Source organism: Carassius auratus, unplaced genomic scaffold, assembly GCF_003368295.1.
Source record: "Carassius auratus strain Wakin unplaced genomic scaffold, ASM336829v1 scaf_tig00023929, whole genome shotgun sequence".
NCBI classification, from domain to species: Eukaryota; Metazoa; Chordata; class Actinopteri; order Cypriniformes; family Cyprinidae; genus Carassius; species Carassius auratus.
Window position 1 is genome coordinate 102,379 of NW_020525302.1, and position 15,657 is coordinate 118,035.

A 15,657-nucleotide genomic window follows, 5' to 3' on the forward strand; every position below is an offset into this window, starting at 1 on the left:
GATATTTACAATCATCTGCCAGCTTTAAGAGCTTTCTTTGGGGTCTCATTCGGTCTGACAGATGCTCTTTTAATTCCTGTGGCTCTATCTCCTCAGAACAGAGCGAATCCTTCTGCTGCAGTCAGCGGCTTTGGCACCTCATTTACACTTTGAACCCCCTGCAGTAAGTCTCGACAGGTCTCCGTCCCGTCCGCACAGATAACTCTGTCTTTCCAGCCATTGTCTACACATGAGTACTAACTGATTGCAAATCCTCTGCAGGATATAAGCAAACAGGCCCTCTGCAGTCCCAGCCCAGCCTCCCGGTGAACACTCTTCATGTAATAACTGAAAGCTTGTTGAATTAAACATGAATGTCTAGGCTATAGGCACTGTAAATATTTCAACTATACGATCAGTCTCATCCAAGTAGGTTATGAAATACTTTTAATCTACATAGTAGATGTTATATGTTACATAGTGCTTTTATAAATTAATTTGAATCTACATTAAATGTATGTTAGACCTAAATTTGTTCTATAAACAAAATGTTTGATTAATTTAATATAAAAAATATACTATTCTAAGAAAATTTTGTATAAATATAGTTGTATTTATTTATTTATATATTTATTTATTTATACATACATACATACATACATAATACTGTTTTGACTTGTTAATGTTATGTGCTCACAGCAAGTCCTGTAGCATGAAGAAATTATGGTTTTGCATTTTCTTTTTCTTTTTTTTCTTTTTTTTTTTATCATCACTGTTCTTAGTTTTTTGTTTGTGGTGATGTTAGGAGCTCATCTTTTACTTGATTATGTTGATTTTCACCGGTAAGAGATTTGTGTCTTGATTGTTGATGATGATGTATTATAATGTGTTTATGTTCTTGAAAATTCTTGTTGCTAACTGGTCATTACCTACCTGAACTAAAAATATAGTTATTGTGACAATAGTCCATGATGTTAACAATACATTAGCATTCAGCGAATAATCAAATTAGCTTTATACAAAGCAGTATTAATAGAAGCAAGTATTAAAACAGTTGAACTCGTCATAGTGCCTTGCTTTTTTAGTTTTAATTGTGTAAACAGAGGCATAACCTTTCAAGTTCAGAAGTTTTCGTGCTTCCTGAAGAAATGAAAGTCTTTTTTTTTTTTTTTTTATTAACAAAGCATTTAACTGATCAAAAATACAGTGCATATTATTATTTGTTGGCCCTATTGGCCCCATTTTCAGCAACACTGACTCCAGTATAGTAAAATAACAATGTGTTGCATAATCCTTTCTCATGTGCTGATTGAGTTCTCATGAGACCTTTCATATTGTTTTAACACAGCTGTGCTGCTTAATGAAGTGTGGAAATAACATACAAAGCCCTTTTCAGCTGCTGAAGTACTGCATACATTTTGCATGTCAAAAGTCAACCGCCTCAACCCCCCCAAAAAATAAATAAAAATAAAACTGTTTTCTTCAATTTGTAATTTTTTTTCTTCTTTTAAGCAAGGCTATTTTCTATGCAAAGTACACATATTCTGTATTGAAAGAAGAAAGCAAAAATTAAAATGCCAGAATCTGTGAGTTCTGCACAGCTGACATTAGAGAGAGGAGGATGCAGTCATTTATATAATGTCTTTACAGTCGTTTTGATCAATTTAAACCATAATACAAAAAAAAAAAAAAAAAAAAAATCTTGTAGTGATTACAATATAAGAATGATTTCTTAAGGATCATGTGACTGGAGTAATGATGCTAAAAATTCAGCTATGAAAATAAATTACATTTTAAAATATATTCAAATACAAAGCACTTATTTTAAAAAGTAAAACTATGTCACAATATAACTGCTCTTGCTGTATTTTGGATCAAATTAATGCATTTTGTAGTGTACATTATGCTCTGTGACACTCTGAAGTCAGAAGACTATGAAAGTTAGATGGAATGATACACAATGAGAAACATAAATATTTTATAAGTTAGCGATTACAAATGAATTTGAATGATTTTATTTGCTCTGAAAAGAATGAATGAATAGCTGTACTTATGCAAAAAACAGAGTGACAGCAATAACATAGCAGCTAAGATCTGATTGCAGGTTTTTGCAGAGTAAAGAGAAAAAAAAACATTAATAAAATACCTATGTATCATTTCAAACATAAGACTAATATAAGACTATAATTTCTGAACCAGAGACGAAAAGAAAACATTGGTGGTGGTCATAAGTCCTCACATCAAATCAGATTTTGTCACATCTACTTCTTATACTGTACATGCCTTGTAAAATGCCTTGATCTGACTCTTTAGTTTGGCAACACAAGTAACAGCATTGCATCGATTGATTCTGGCAAGGTTTGGGTGTTCGAGAGTAAATATGTGGGAAAGTAGTTTGTGAACAACAGTTATTCAGTGTGATAACCGAATGGGACTGTCGTGCAGACTAGTTGATAGTTCTACATTGATGCTCAACTACAGTATAGTCAGTTATGAAAATGTATAGTGCATTCAAATAGACGCCTTCAGCAAATGGCACTGTGAATAAATAGCTCTAGTGGGTTGATCATGACTAAAAGCTTTTCAGAAATGCCTCACGGTACAGCTTATTCAGAAGAAGAGAAAGAATGGCACGCTTTCTCAAAACGCCTTTTTGCTGCCCACATGTCTGGTCTTCTCTCATGCTGCTTGATTTAACCACAGCTCAGTAGCTCTACACACCCAACAGAAGCACTGGTATAAGCAGCAGTCAGTCAGTTGAATCTAAACGTTAGATGTGCATCATATAACTGTGAAGGTTTTGGGGGATATGCCACTTTGTTTATTTCTTTTAGCTCAGCGATTCTTGACATTTTTGTCTTGATTTTCATCAGCCAAACCCCTTTGTCCTAAAATATTTACTAGAAGTGCCATCTTAGATTTTAAGTTTGTATTTGAATAGTTTGACAACATATTAGCATGTTCAGTTTTTATTTTCAATCTTTTTGTTTTAAAACAGTTTATTTGTACTTTTGGGGGGATATAATTAATGAATTATTATCTCGCAATTTTTTTAATTAATAAATTATTAACTTCATTAACTCCTGAACATTTTTCAGTTTCCTCACAAAACATAAGGGATTGACGAACCCCAATTTGTGAAGCCCTATATGAACTTAAGTAGTTTGAACAAATGAACATTTGCTGAAAATGTATTTACCATCAGACCAATCGAGATGTAGATTAGTGTTGTTGTTTTTTTTCATGGAAACTAATTTGCAGAAATTGCATCACTTGCTCATCAATGGATTCTCTGCAGTGAATGGGTGCCATCGGAATAAGAGTCCAAACAACTGACTGAAACACTGTGATAATCCACAAGAAATCCACACAACAGTCCATAAATGAATGTCTTGTAAAGAGAAAAGCTCCATTTGTAAGAAAAAATATCAGTAAGATGGCACCCATTCATTGCAGATAATCCATTGGGGAGCAAGTGATACACTGTAATGCTAAATTTTTCCATAGATTTTGATATATGGCTTTCCATTGATATATGGTTTGGTTATGATATGATCATATTTGGTTGAGAAAGAACTATTTGAAAATCTGGAATCTGAGGGTGCAAAAAAAAAAAAAAATCAGAAAAGAAAATCACGTTTAAAGTTGTCAAAATTAGGTTCTTAGCAATGGATATTGCTTATTGAAAAAAAAAAAGTTTTAATATATTTACAGTAGGAAATTTAAAAAATATCTCAATAGAACATCATCTTTACTTAATATTCTTATGATTTTTGGCATGAAATAAAATCTATAATTCTGAACCTTGCAATTAATTTTGTCTATTTCTACAAATATACCCCAGTGATTTAAGACTGGTTTTGTGCTCCATGGTCACAAATGTGTTCCAATGAAGAAATACACTCATTGGTCCAAGGGTGAGTAAATATTCAGCAAATTTCCATTTTTTGGTGAACTAGTAGAGCATGATTCGAAAAGGAAGCTAGACAACTTGATAATACTTAGAAAAAAAGGTAATTAATGTACAATTCTTTGTAAAAAGGCAGGTTTTGAAATGACATGCTGCAGTCTATTGCTGTTACAAGTGTGAAGCAAAATGAGTCTTTACTGAGCAAAGGTGGTAGATTTTAAAGTGCTCTGTTAGCAGCATGTGTGCAGAGACGGATTCACAGTGACTCATTTTAATGTGTCAAACTACCATAAGGAGATTTGTTCTTTCTAGCTATTTTGGGAACAGTGTGTCACTACTGTTAGGTTTTCCTTATTGCCTCACACATTTGAAACGCATGACCAGAGAAAGCTCAACAAAGAATTGAATATTCATGATTACATGAAGTAGGTGCATAGAACATAGCATATTTAAATCTGAGCTATTAATACAGAGCCCTTTACATGATTTCAATAACTCTGTACTTTCAAGAAATAACTGTGCAGTGATACAAACAGTGGGATGTTAATCCTCTGTTGTACTAAATATAGTATTCTTGGAATGCACTCGACCAGTCAGATCAAAGGGAACTAAATGCTACTGTTGTCTACTTATGATTAGTTCTAAAAAGACGATTAGAAATCTCTGTGGTCTAATCTTTACTGCAAAACATGATGATATTTTATAGAGAATGACTGCCATTTAAATGCAAATTTTTCATAAGGATAAATGCATTTAGAGAGACCTATCATCTGATTCTTCCTTATGTTTCTCTCAATACTTTTTTTCATTTACAGAACAAGTTAAGAATCATGAGTAATTCCTACCATGCCGTACAATGATGATATATGGATGAAATATTAAAAACACAAGTTTACTACTTTGGTTTGAGCAGATGTTGAGTTTATGAAACGACAGCATCCTCCAGGAAGTGACAACAAATTAAAAGACCAGTTTTATAAATGAAAGCTGATTCAGATTTACATGCAGTGTTATTTTAGTTTCACTGATGTGTTTTACGGGTGATGTGAATTTCGGTATTATTTTTCATTAGAATTTTATAATATGTATATGTTTTCATTTTAGTTCAAGTTTTTGAATCTTTTGTGTTATGTTTTATTTGACATGATTTATATATTTGTACATATTTCTATAAAGTTTAAATGAAGTTTGAGTTTTTAGTTTGATTTATTCTAGTAGTTCATCTTGAAATAAGCTGCTGTGTTAAAAATGTGTTAGATCAAGTAGAACATTATATAAGGGGAAAAACATGTCCAGTGGAGGAGTTCCGCAGAGTTAAGACATTTCATGTGGGCATTTCAGTGCCAGACAGAGGACTGAATCACTGATACAGTAGGTGTTATTGTGAGACCACAGAGGCTGTGTTTCAAAGGTAAATGCTTTTTGATGGAGAGAGCATTGTGGGGAAGATTGTACAGACCCTATTACTGCGTTTTAATGGGTGACAGTGGTGCAATTAACTGCATTTTATTCTACCTCAACATTACAAGCAGTGAATCCCCACGTCTCTGATCCTATTAAAACTGCTGGAGTGCAGTAGATTTAAACACAGCCGACCAGTCTGTTATTAATCTTTTTGATTAAATCTCAGCTTTGCTGTTTTCCTTTGCCTCCTCTGATCATTATGACATTTCTCCAATATTTAACAAAATATTCCATAACTATTCTGAACCCAAAGGTTGCTAGTCATAGTCTGGAAAACAAGACCACAAATCAAAAGTGGTAAAAATACTCCAGCAATGCTAATCCTGAAAGGGAGAGCATTTTGAAAGTAATGTAAGCTCATAAAAATAATAATAAAAAAATCTTAAGTCAGCATTCAGAAGACACTAAAAAGCAACATTACAATTCTTAAGTAATACTAGAATTACTTATTTGACCATTTATCTTTTCTGTTTTATGTCCGAACATGCAATTTTGTGTGCTCTATTTTATTTTCAGCTCGCATTTCCCCCTTCACCTTGCTAACCACAGCCATGTAGAATAAACCGAATATATAATGATCAAAAGTTGTGCTTTGCGTCATATGCAAATGATCGTGTTTATTGATGCCTTCGTGCATTTTTAATGAATGTTATCTGCAAACGCTGCATGACATATCAAAAAAGCCTGCATGTATTCAGAATTGAACACTCATATCTCATTGTAGGAGGCACTTTGGAGTAAACTCTTTTTCTTGTAATCTTCTCAGTCAGATCTCATTAGGTCCCGTTAAGAGTGACCACATTAAAATTGAATATTGGCTCGTCCATCAAGCCCCTTGCTGTTGAGTGTTTTTAATTAGCCAAACACTTTTTGGCAACTTTAGCTTTTGTTAATTTGCTAGAGGTTGTTCTGTGAAAATCCACTATAAATACACTATAAATAGAAATAGTTTGCTCAAAATGAAAATCTGGAGCAAGTTTGCTTTTTCATGGAAACAGATTCAGCATTACGCCACTTGCTCACATATATATATTGCAGTGAATGGGTGCCATCAGAATTAGAGTCCAAACAATGGATAAAAACATCACAATAATCCACAAGTAATCCACACAACTCCGGACCATCAATTAACATGTTGTGAAGTGCATGTTCCATCATTAAGGGCTGTCATTCTGATGGCACCCATTCACTGCAGAGAATCCACTGATGAGCAAGTGATAATGGTAAATGTATTTTGACTAAAAACAAAATTGGATTCCCTGAGGGTGATTCAATTTTCAGCATATTTTAGTTTTTTTTGGGTGAAGTATTAATTTAAAATGCTTAATGGGATTTAGTTTGCTAAACTTGGACTCATTTTAAAAGGACAAATAAAAGTTAGAAGGTTTCAGTTTTGTTTCGCTGGCTTTTCTTTTAAACTGTGATGGACTTTATGCTGACACCTACTGGCCTGGATGCATCACTTAAAGTTGTTTATCTATTATTTTTCATTTTTGTCTGAATTTCTTCATCACAAACTGCATACATATATAAAATGGTCATTCTTGAATTCAGTCCTAACATATATTTGCTAGGTGGACTATAGTGGTGTGCAGCTTATTCAGGCGGTCAGAGTTTGGCTGTTGTATAGATAGTCCAGCCTTTTCTAGAAGACTGATCACATGTGTACTGCAAGGTTATTATTGTTAACTATAACTTAAAGTAAAACCTAAAAAATGTATATGTAATATGAATTAATATTAATATTTCAGATAGTTGTCAAAACAGCATTTCTCGATTTCATTTGGTTGAGATACTAAATTAGCTAAAACTGATAATGAAATTAAAACTATACAGAAATAAAAATCGAAAACCATTAAAAATGACAAAAATTACTAAAGCGTTTACTAAATTAAGAAAATACAAAAATATAGTTTTCGGTTTTCTTTTAGCCTTTAGTGTATCCAAAAGCAGTGAAAGATGCACAACATGTGCTTGTCCATACTGTGAAGTACCTCATGAATACTGAATGAGCAATAAACAGTGATGGTAGAGGTTCTCACTCCATTACCCAGTGGTGCTATGTAAGCTTATTAACATTGTTCGGCTCTCATTATTTCTTTTCTGGCTGAGAGTTTCCTTGTTCCTGCTGATGCCACAGCGTTCACTCTGATTGGCTTGCTGACATGTGCGATCGCGCAGGCACAAGCTAAAGTGTTGTACCAGGAAGTAATGACTTCTTACAGGCGTCTTTGCATAATTGCCTTTCTAGTGAGACAAATTAAGTTTCAGTCTAATGTGAGAACAGGACCAGCAGAAGAACAGAGGGACTAAGATCCCTAAAGGACGTGGATGTTTCTGTAGGACACATTTAAATGTCACCCAGGCTCTATTCCAAAACCTTGTAAACCTTGTGAGAATTTTAAGATATTACAGGAAGTCCTGATTTAAAGCTTATTAATAATGTCTTCTATACCAGATTCAGAGACAGTTTATTTTATTTTATACAGTCTGTCACAATTGTCAGCATCATTGATTTTTCATTTTAAATAATTTATAATTGTGAAAACCAATCTCTAAAATGTACTATTATCAGCGTAATTTACATATAACTCAGAGATGATCCTGCTGGTCCACTTTGATATTTGGTAGCAACATCTTGCAGTATCAGTACTAAAATTACTCTGTTTAATTATAGCAGTAAATATCTTCTGTAACCATATGACTAAAGTAAATATCAAAAATGTCAACTTTCGTAACACCAGTTAGTCTCATTACAAGTGCCCTTTGTTATTTAATGAGACAAATTAAAGGGTTAATTCACTCCAAAATCTAAGTAAGCCCATAGATTACATCCTTCTGTAGGTGTAAATGAATTTCTTCTTTCAGACAAATCAAGTCAGAGCTATATTGAAAATTGTCTTTGATCTTTCAAGCTGTTTAATATGGGATGATTATAGTCTCATTATGATTAATAAATGCACACACAATCATACATGTACTAGATACATTTTGTGAATGTATTTTACTAACCACAAACAAATGCCATTTAATTTGAATCTGTGGAATTCGGGATTGAATGAGTGTGCAGCAATTTGTACAAATACAGACACGTTTTTTGAATAAACATGTTCTTTTATCCATTAACAAATCAAAAATCGCTCATTCAAAAATGAATCTGTGCATTTTTGGATCAGAAGACATGCGTGCATTAATTGAAATCTTGTTCAAATTGATCTTGTTCGGTTCATTTGGATTTTGAGACTTCCTTTTCCCAGTTTACAGCACCCACCCACACACACACACACAACTAACAAACATGCAGTGCTATTCATTAACGTGAACACGATTCATAAATGCATTTCATTATACAATGAAACAAATGCTTTTCAACTAGTTTAAGAATTACATACATGGGCATCAATTTGTACAAATAAAGTCATGTTTGTGAGTATAAATGTTCTACTTTGCATTAACGTGTGACCATTTCCGCGTGCAAAAAGGAATCCGTGGTTTTCTGGACCAGGCGACACACATGCATTTATTGATTCATTGTTTGAGTCGATCCTGTTCAGATCATTTGGATTTTGAGACTTGCTTTCCACAATTTTCAGCATTGACGATTCACACGCAACTGAAAGGTAAGGCAAGCAGCTACCTCTAGATGACAGTCGCAGAATAACCAAGCTGGGCTCCCCTAGTTTGACAACCGGTGGGTGACAATGGACATTGTTCGCATTCTCCCGAAGAAACTTTGAAACATGGATAACAATGTTACCATTTTAAACCAACAAGCTGGTTGGGTAAGTAACAAATTTTAACTACATAACTGGATGAACAATCTAACCAGAATATGACTAGAATGCCATTAGTGAAGTAACGTTAGTAGCCTAACTTTACGCAAATTCCGTCAACACCAGCATCGTAGTTTAATCTTAACCCGTTTCATCCCAAATTTTTTCTTGCAAGTTGAGTACATGCATTTTACCTCTAGACCTCCCTAACACACAAACGCTATGCTCTCTTTGATTTTATGTTGTTTAAGTTAGTGAAATATTAGGTTTTATACTTGGCCACAAAAGTGACCGTTGAGGAACACCATAGTAAGAATTGAATACAAAGTCTTCAATTAGACCTATTTATACATCACATTCCAAGACATCCATCACCTCGTTTTGTCATTTCATGAAGGAGGCTTAGTGAGGTGAAAAGGAAGGTCTAGCCGAGGTGAGGCTGCTCTCAGCGGATACATGATCACTGAGCTCCTGCTGATCGCACCATCTCAGAAATCTGCAAAAAACATTTTTAAATAGGCACTGTCTTCATAAATAAACCACAGATTTGAGTTTTAAACAACTTCATTCTCACCTGAAAAAATTACATTTCATGACATAATAACAGTAATATTTTGAAAATGAGCTGAATAAATGGTGGTTGAATCACAATACTGCGTGAACTCAACCAATCAGGGCCCGGTTCCCCGATAACGCTCACTCTTACAGTCTAAGAAGACCTCAAAAGATATATCTTACCAAAGTTGTTTATGTTCATAAGTGTGTTCCCCGAAGTGTCCCTTAGGAAGCTTCTAAGCATGCTGCCTCTTACGTCCGACGTTACAAGAGCGCTGTCCCGAGGGAAGGTGCTGAATTAGCTGGCATCGATTTCTCAGGAATCGATTTTCCACTTCACGCGAAGGTGCAATACAGCGTTAAGAAAGATAACACGTTCTATGCAAATGAAACATTCCCCAAATTATTACAGTAACATTTATTTTAACATAGTTTAAGTTATCAGTAGAATATAGACTATATATTAAATTATCAAATGGTCAGTAATATGTTCACACGATATGTTGTGACGGTTAGACTAACCGGGTATCCCTCGCTAATCATCCACCCTCCTTATCCCGTTGTGCCACTTGTGCCGCTTCTTGACATGGATTTAACAAGTTTAAAAAAATTATATAATACACTTTTATATTAATCAGAATTGATTGGAAAGCAGCTGCAGTTACTTCTTTTTAATGTGGTATTGATTGCCATTGGTTAATGTTTTCAATAAAAAGCAACCTATCTACAATGAACACAGAAGCCCCTTTCACACTGCCATTCCGGCAAATACAGGGGTAAAGTGTTCCTGTAATTGTTCCCTGGTCGCTAGATTTGGCACTTTCACACTGCCAGTGATGACCCGGTATATGTGCGTGCTTCCACACACAACCCTTGAAGATCCCGTAACGACACGTGACATCAGCGCGTGACGTGTAATGTACGAGTCGACAACGCTTGGCACGTTATACTTTAACTGAAGCAAGCAAACGATCTCTGAGTCAGCGCGGAAAGTGAGGAACTAACTGATCTCTGCTTCATTACAGTTTGCACATATGTTTTCTTCGCGAATGTTGATCTTCCTTCAAAACAGCCGGTAAAAGAGTCGCGCGATAACGCGCGTCATCACTTCGATACGGAATTAGATCTGGCTTTTGTTCACACAGCGCTCGTTCCGGATCGATTACCGCAATGTTACTATGTCCCCGACCCGGGTTCGATTCGGTAATCAATTCCAGGACGTGGTTGCTTTCACACAGAAGGCGACCAGGCAATGTTACGGGAATATTGCGGGTCCGACGTGCAGTGTGAAAGGGGCTAGAGAGAGATATACAGAATATGATGGGGAAGCAACGTAAAAAAGGGCTCCAAGCTTCTCGTCAGAGGAACTTGAAGTTTTGCTGGACATTGCCACCAGGTCAGAGATCACACCCCTATGGTCCACTATAACCTGCACATTTATGGCCGCGTATCCCTTTCGCGATATGTACGCCTGATCAATCACTGATGGATTGGTCATAGGGATGATTGTGCCATCCACCAGAATCTAATCCCCGGCATGGCGCAGAAGGGTGTTGGTGACAGTGTGGACGCACCTCCACACCGAGGTCTTGATTGGGCCGTAGCCCTCTCCCACGACCTCGATGAAGCTCTCTGCAGCAAAAATTTTTTTTTATAGATCTTAGCCATTTAGAGCCAAATTGTTTGCCAGATTTTAATTATCAAAAGTGATTGCCAATTCGCTTTAATTACATTACGAAATAGCCTAGGCCAATTACCACCATATTAATTCTGATACCACATAAAGTCAACTTCATAAATAGGCCTGTATCCATGAGTATTAAAATTTCCATAACATAAAATCATTGTTGAGCCACAACATTGTCAACATACCAGAGTTTGACTTGCAGTACTGCGCAGCGCTGATTTCTAAAGACTGCTGTACAGCGGAGGCGACAAGCGTCTTGAGCTCAAACAACGCTAAGAGAGGGTTTACGAATGGTCCAGACCAACCTTACGAAAGTGTGACTTACAGAAGATATACTTAGCGTACGAACGTGTCAGGAATCGTGCCATAACGTTAAGAGAGAGGTTAAGGAATAGGTTAAGAACTACTTAGCGATAAGAACGTTTTGGGGAACCAGGCCCAGGATGTTTAGCACCAAATGCCCGCCCCCGAAAGTTCCAGAACTTTGAAAAAGTACCACCTCACAAGCAAGGACTTTCTAACTGCATTTACATCGCTTGAACTTTACCCAGGAACTAGTGACTGGTACTCAGTGTGTTTCCACCGCAGGAACCAGTAACTAAATAAAGTTTGGGGTAAAAAAAAAATGCCCCTGTTACGTCCCCAGAGTTCTGGGTTCATTTTATAGTCATTTTGTTCTGATTTTGTGGTTTGTGTATTTGTTTTTTCTACCAGGTAAGATCGCTTCTGTGATTGTTCCGGCAGCTGATTGATGGTTCAAAGGCTGATTGGGACTTGGAACTCCGCCCCCTCATCAGTGGCTGCAGCTGGCTGGGCTCTTTAAAAAGCTCAGTCTTGGATCAGTTTGGTATCTCTGTTCCTGTTTTTGTTTTGGTTTGGTTTGGTTTGTATCGTATCTTATCGTATCGGTTTGTATCGTATCATATCATATCATATCATATCATATCATATCATATCATATCATATCATATCGTACCATATCGTACCATATCGTACCAGAGCACATGTGTGTTTGGTTTCTGACAACTTTGATTGAAATATGAGAAGAGTTTTAAACTATTTCTGTGTGTTAGTAAACCTAACTTGTGTTCCTTTATTGGAACTTGTTGTAGCAGGACAGAGCACTTGTGTTTGTAGATTCTTATAATTTGTATTAACTTGTTTTTCTTTTCTTTGTTAATAGGGAGTTGGGGAGTAGACTTAAAGCTACCCTGGTGTATACATTTATCACCCGTAGGTATATTTCTCTGTCTAGAAACACCAGCTAGACCTGGGCGGACCACCAGCTGTAAGTTTGTTTAGGGCGCCTTGATCGTGTGCCAGATAGGAATTGTATTTATGTGTGATTTTTTTTTTTAGTATAGGTTAGGGGTGGGGTACTTTTTGTTTATTTCCTTTGGTCTGTCCAGTCCTCCCCTTTTCCCAGAATATTTATTTACAATATAATATTGTTTATTTACACTATTACCGTGGCCAAATAAAAGCTTTGTTTTTTATACAGTATTTGGTGTTTGTGTCCTTTTCTCACACTGCAACTCCATACCTCCTTCTGTTGGCATCGGTGGGCCCGAGCAGTGGGTTGTCAGGCTCTCCTCCCTTTGGGGAGGTAGAAAGTAACAGCCCCTCAGAAAGTCACATAACAATTTTGCTGTAAAATGTAGTTGATATCCTTGTTTATATGTGAACCTAACTACATTTAGGACTCTAAAACAACACTGGCAACCATATTCTGCAGCTGTGTGAACAAATACAATACTATTGAACAACTCCCTGAACTTGACAATTTGACATTTTTGTTTAAGAAAAGTTATTTTAAAAGTCCTCTGTTTATTAAGAAAGCAACTCCGGAATCTTGAAATATGACACCTGTCATATTTTACCTCCCCGTGAACTACGCGTTCATTATTAATAAAAACTCCATAGCGTGTGTCCTCCACCGTCTTGTACTCTCTGTGACTGCATTGCTGCTCTCTGGAATAATTGGTAGATCAAACCTTGTCTTGAGCAAGCTCTGGTGTTTTGATTTACAAGCTGATTTCTTTCTTTATTAAAGCTTTGAGAGCTGCTGCGTTTGAATCTAATGGTGTTGGGGTCAGGGTTAGAGTCTATGTTTATGTTCAGTGCACGTGTAAACAGTTTTTGTGTTGACCGAAGAGAGGGTCACTGTGCATTAGTTCAGGATCATCTGAGGTACTTCCTAAAACGTTTTAACTACTGCTGTGTGTGTGGTAAGCATAACCTCCTGAACCTAACACTCCTATATAGGGCTTTCACAGAATCCATTCACAGTGGATGGACTATGTGCTCACAAGTTTCCTTAACCTTGGTGCTTGTTTTTTTTTTTTTTTTTTTAAAGCTTGAGCATTGAACGGCCTTTAGATGGTTTCACTTGTGATTTATTTTTACTTGTTTTATAGCACTATGTGAGCTTGACCATGTATTTCTGTAATCTAATTGACCAAACAGTCCAACTAGATGTTAATATTACTATTTTGTGGTACAAATCCTTGAGCTTGCCTAGGCTTCTGTGTTTTCATGTTCTCATTTATCAGATTTAACAGAAATAGTCTGTCAAGTTATCAAGTGTCAAGGACAGGAAAATGAAGGCTGAAGATTGAATAAAGATATAGGTAAACATCACTCTCACTATTGCTAATACTTAGCATAGAAATGAACTGTTTGTTCTAGTAAATGTGTTAGGAATGCTAAAAATATAAATAAATATAAATGCAACATTGCTACTCTAGCAGTCAAAAGATTAGAGATCAGAAAATGTTTGTTTTTAAAAGTCTCTCCTCACTAAAAATACAAATTCCTTTAAAATAAATAGCTGTCTTACTGACTGTATATAGAGTAAGTTTGCTGCACTGAAGTTACCTTTTTCTGATTTGATATATTGAAAATTGTAAGCTTAATTCTGTTCAAATGCCTGTTTATTGCAGTGTTGGTGAAATGCATTACTAAGTTATTATTTACTGTATTTATTTATTTTTTCCCCGTGAAAGGGTAAAGTAAGGGACTTCTCTTAACCTCTGTAATTAAATTAGTTACTTATGATGTAATTACATACTGTATAGACTGAGAGTTTAGAGTTCTGAGATTAGAGATACTTGCATTTAATAATGCATAATTTATTGTTATTAAGCAAGTGTAAGTGCATGTCACGTAACAAGGACACCTTAAAATAGTGTTAGCAACAAATCAATATGAAATAATATAGGATTTAGAAAGTAATTAGCAATAAGTAATTAATTACTTTTAAGACTAATTAGTACAGTAGTACATCTCATTACTATATTAAAGATGTAATTAGTAGCTAGCAATTAATTACTTTTAAGAGTAACTTAACTAACAAGTTTATTAAAATAATAATAGTAAGAGTTTCAAACTATTCTGAACTAAGTCACTTGAGTGAGTCATTGGTTAAAACTGATTGATTTAAACTCCAAATCATTTTTGACTTGATGATTCATGCCTGGTTTTGAACAATTCATTGAAATGAACTGAATAGAAAGTGATTCATTCATGCCATATCAGACAGTGTTCTGATTGAAAACAAGCAAAATAATCCCAATCCCCAAGCACACATTTTCTTAAGAAAAAAAATATTATCTAAATTTAGTCTTAATGACAACATGCCTGTTGTAGTCAATTACATAAATAACAACCGAGCAAAACATATCACCAAAAGAACTGGAGATGGATGGAAATATTATTGACAAGGGTCAACAAAGTTGTTTTATGTAATGTATAATTCAGGTGCACTGACCTCAGGTGCTCACTGTGGTTCACTATGGACTTTACCTATCTGTTACACATTGAATCTGATAGCCTTGATTGAGACGATTCATTTTGACAAGGCCGAGGTCTACTGATGGGGCTGGGGGGGGGGGGGGGTTCTCTTGTTGTTGTTTAGTGTTTCATTGTTCTACAGAAAAAGCAATTTTAGAAAGGATAAAAGAATAATCCAGCATGAAGCAGGGATTATCGGTGTGAATGACCTTTATTTCAGCAGTAAGCATTGGGTGCTTTTCAAGTGCTTTAGCCATGGAGTCATCTGATTATAGCTGGATGCCTATTTAATCTTGGAGAGCTTTGGATGGAAGAAGGGCAATTCACCTGCAAAATCTGCATGAGATCAGATACTCACATGGCTAAGAATAGCTGAATACAACTGAGCTCATTTTCACTCAGAAATTGCTTGTCTTTTACAAAAGAATTACAAATAAATAGCAAGTAACGCACTTAATTAAAAGTAGAAAGATACCTATCCTGTATAATACTTATTT